Genomic DNA, 5,044 nt, shown 5'->3' with positions numbered 1-5,044 from the left:
ATTATTTTTGCACTGTTTGATAAAACAATACCATCAAATATTTATTCAAGTCTGAACATGAAATAAATATTGCATTTGTTTGACGCAACTTTATAAATATTTTATAACAAATATTTGGACCAAATATTTTACAGGTCTGAACTTAGCTTAAGTTAAGCAAGTTGTGTGTGATTATAACTCATTTCTTCGAACCTACGAATATTAAACATGCATGTGCAGGATGTACATGCTTGTTTAATATTTTCACAATAGTGTACGTGTATTTTGATACTATGCGGTACTGTGAATTTAAGAACAAGTATACCCATGCAGATGTTTAGTATTTACATATTTAGTAGTTTTTAGAATTAGTAACTTTTTAAAATGTTTTTTCTTTCAACATAATTTGCAAATTATAATAATTAACCAAAATGTAATGTAATTTTGTTTAATCTTTACCTTTAAAATATATAATTTAATTACAAATATAAATAAAATAAATTAAATATATAAATGTTTTGTTTTAAATACATATATTTTAATATTTAAAATAAATATGCGCAAAACTGGGCAAAAACTATTTGCTACTTTTAAACAAAAAAATATTAGTTTTGTGTTATATTAATATTATTTCTAAATTTCAGTTTTCCATACATGCATTTTGTGAAGATGAGAGTACAATGATTTCTCATTTCTTGTTTTTTTCGATCTTTCACTTACACAAGTGCAAAATGTAGTAGTATATGTCTGCCGATCCTGGTTCTAAGTTCATTATTATAGAAAATTCAAAAAGTATCTTTTGAAGAACGAAAGAGAATGTTTAAAACGCATATATTGTAGTGCAAAATATAAAAGAGAACATAATTGAAAATATATGTGATTATATGTTTAGTATTATTCATATTTTCAGCATTATAAATGAATAACGGAAGGAATGTATGTATTGTTGTATGTATCTCATGATGAAAGTATGAATTGATTCACATTTTGATGTAAAAATGGGTTGATGTATGTATGGATGTATGTATGTATGTATGTATGTATGTATGTATGTATGTATGTATGTATGTATGTATGTATGAATGTATGTATATAGTTGTTGTTTGTGTATGTATTTAGTGTATCTAATAGGTATTCAAATGATTAACAGTCGATCGTTTTATCGTTAACATGGGCTTGTCCTACGAGGAAGTCAATCGTCACTCTACAAAGAGACAGTCAAAAGACTGTCAAATATGTGGTAAGATATTAAGGGAACTAAAATTTAAAAATATGATTGACCCGAAAGATATAAATTTGAGTCAGCCAGATGTTGGCATAAAGTAATGATCATTTCTCCAAAAGATGGGTAAAATAACTACTTTCGGAATTATAAAAAAAACAACTATTAAGTGTATAATCTCTAGGTTACTTGAGGACAGTAAAGAGACGACAGTCTCCGCTGCCGCTTACAAAGAGGACACTAAAGTGCGACTGTCTTTATTTTCGATTACAAAGAATACATTCGTGACGAATGACCCAAAACATACGAATTACAATCATACAGGTGGTTAACTATTAATGGAAATTACTGTATTTTTCATTGACTCTTTGTCCAACTGCTGGGTAGTTTGTTTTGTTGCTGAGAATATTTGTATTGCGTGTGTATAAGTGGGCATGTTTGGCCACCATTGATGTAGAGTCGGAATTAGGGAGAACCAGAAAAGTGAACTCTTTGGTACTTTTTTTTTGCTTTTTAAAAGATACTTTTTGAATTTTTTATAATATTGAACTTGAAATATGAAATTAAGTATGCAGAGTCTGAATTATTGAGAACCCTTTGGGAACTTTTGGGTACTTCCTTTCATTTCAAAAGGTACTGTTTTTTAGGGGTTAGAGGGAGATGGGTACTTACGCGGGAATTAGAGGAAGGGTAAATAAGAAAGGCTTGCGATTTTTTATAAAACGTTATAATACTTATGTTTTTATTGAACTTCAATATATAAAGTAAATATATAGGGTAAGTATATAATACACTTTTTAGGTTAAGGGTTTGTGCATTAAGGTAAGTATTAGGTTTAATTCAGGTTTTATTTATTTGTTTTAGGGTAGGTTAGTATTAAGTATTTATGTATATGTTCTAGGGTAAGTATTTTATATAAATAGCACTGTGGTACACTGATCTGTGATAATTTTGTTTTTAGTTATTAGTTAAGTTTTAGTATTATACATTTAGGGTTAGGGTTTTTAGCACTAGATTTTAGTTTTAGCACTAGTTTTTATGTTTTTATTTAGGTTTAAGATTATAATGTATTTATTTATAAACTTTTAAGTTTATTTTTATGTTGTAAGTGTTGATGTTATGTTTTTCTATTTCTTGTAGCGCACACACTTTTTGTTCTTCTCACATGTGGATTAGAAGTGAGTTAAAGATGAAGGGCAAAGCTGCAGCTGACGTTCATATGTAGATGAAGTTGGCTGACGTCAGGGATGGACAGTGTTCTGTGGTGGTGAGAATCGGTCTTGGATCAAATACTTTAAGATCCTATTTAGACCATGCAGGGTGGAATGGTGTTTACCACCACATTGTTGGCAACGAGCCTTGCTCGTGCAACCGCCAATGAGGTTCCTCGCCAAGCAATTGACGCAGTAGTGTAGGCTGACCGCAGTTTTATATTTTTGAGCCAAATTCATTTTGTCAAACTTATGGCAGTTTGTTAATCTGTGGTCAGCCTACAAATGCCGCAACCATAATATTTAGTTGTTGGAAATTAAATATTATGAATGAGTTAGTGTGTTAGGGTGAAGTGTTAAACGATTCATAATAAATTTGGGTTAGTTAGGGTGGTTAGTTGAGCTAGTTAGTGATATTGTTATTTTGGTTATTTTATTTGGCGGTTGAGTAAAATTATTAGACTACTTAGCGGGTAAAATACCAGTACCAGTTGAAGTTTGTAAATTAACTACTCTACATCTACCATCAGAACCAGGGTATGTTTTGGTCACTCGTCCAAGTAACCATTCATTGGGTGCTAAATTGTCTTGTCTAATTACTACAATATCACCTATTTCAAATTTTTGGGCAGGGTTTTTCCACTTATATCTTATATGGAGCTCTTTAAGATATTCATCTTTCCATCTTTTACAAAAGTTGTGATGTTGTATATTTAAAAAGTGTCCAGGGGTTAACGGGTTAAGATCCTGAGGGTTTTCACTTGACAGGCTTAAGGGTCTCGAGTTTAGGCATCCTTATATTCGAGCAAGGAGTGTGGCTAGCTCTACAAATGTATATTTAAGGGTATTTATTTTCTTCAAATGCGCTTTAAAGCTTTTAACTCCTGCCTCCTCTAAACCGCCCATGTGTGGTGCATCTGGGGGTATAAAATGCCACGTCAAATTCTGAAAACTGTTGGTAGATATAACGGAACCTTTCAATTGCCTAATGAATTCCAGTCGCTCTTTCTTCAATAGATTACTAGCTCCAATGAAATTTGTCCCATTGTCCGAGTAAATGGCGACAGGGCATCCCCGCCTCGAAAAAAAGTCGAGCGAAGGCTGCCATAAAGGCTTGGGTAGACAAATCAGATGTTGGCTGCAAGTGAATGGCTTTTGTTGCAAAGCAAACAAAAACACAAACATAACCTTTCGTTATTTTACAAGTTCTGCCACTATATGCTTTGACGTCAAATGGTCCTGCAAAATCAACTCCAACATTTGTAAAAGCTTTATCAATTTAGGTTCTTTCTGGTGGCAACGCCGCCATAAATTGGGTTGTTTGTCTATTCCTATATCTTATCAACTTATCAGATTCTCAAGTTTCGGAATCCATTATCCTGATCAAATTATTCTCAACATACTAGTAGCTTAGCAAATGCACTTTTATAGGGTACTAATATAGGGTGTCTTTCGGAATAGGACAAGCTGTTGGAATTTGCTAGTCTACCATTTGCACGCATTATCTTTGCAGAATCTAAAAATGGCGTTAGTGTAAGCAGGTCACTTTTGTTGGGTACAGGGTACTTTCTCTTCAAACAGTTATATTCGTTGTTGAAATATTCTGTCTGACAAAGAATATTAAGTCTATCACGGGTAGATTTGATCTCTGACGCATCAAGTTCAATACTTGGGTGGGTAGTTAATAAACGTAGTCTATCATTGACTAGTTGTGGGTCATTTCGATAAAGAATAACTCTATCATTTCGAATTGTATTTCTTCGAGTATATGATGCGCGATCACAAAATCGATAGACATATGTCATTACTCTTAGAGCTTTTGACAATTTCGAATATCTTTATAATATATCTGGGTTTTCAGTATTCGTATTATCCAAGGAAGAGTGGGTATTAACGGTCGTAGTAAACGACTGACTAACTTTAGCTTCAGCTTGAGTAATAAAGTGGTTGTTTCAATTTTCAACGCCGACAGTCTGGATTATTATGGAAACTCGGTTTGCTACAAATGCGTTTCACGAGTTAGGGTGTTTACTAGGCCAGACCAAAACTATAGATGAGTTGGTCCAGAAATACATCTGATGTAAGGGTAGGTTAAGTTGGGTGAGTAAATTATGTGTCATATTTGATAACAACACTGCACCACAAAGTTCAAGTTTTGGTAAAGAGATTACTTTGATTGGCGCAACTCTCATCTTAGCGAAGAGTAGGGTTACGGAATTAGGTCCGTCTATGGGTATTACATACAGACATGCAGAGTATGCTTTTTTAGAAGCATCTGAAAAAACCATGAAACTCAATTTTTGTTGAAGGTGAAAAGTTAATCTTGGAAAACTAATTCTATTAATATTATCGTAAAACTGCAAAAACTTTTGACATTTTATAAGGGTGAGTGGGTTAAGACATTTATCCCAAGCTGTATTAATTTGATGCATAATAATCTTGGCAGATATAATAATTGGCGCCAACCAACCAGCTGGGTCGAAAAGACGAGCAATGTCTTATAACACAGTTCTCATTGTGTATGCTGATTTTTTCTCAATTAAGGGTACATTAAAGAAAAACGTATCTTCTTTAGCATTCCAACGAACGCCTAACGTTTTAGCATTATTTGATTGGGTGGGTAAGTATATCA

The sequence above is a fragment of the Lucilia cuprina genome, chromosome X (genome assembly GCF_022045245.1).
Source record: "Lucilia cuprina isolate Lc7/37 chromosome X, ASM2204524v1, whole genome shotgun sequence".
Classification (NCBI taxonomy): domain Eukaryota; kingdom Metazoa; phylum Arthropoda; class Insecta; order Diptera; family Calliphoridae; genus Lucilia; species Lucilia cuprina.
This window is presented reverse-complemented; position numbering follows the sequence as displayed.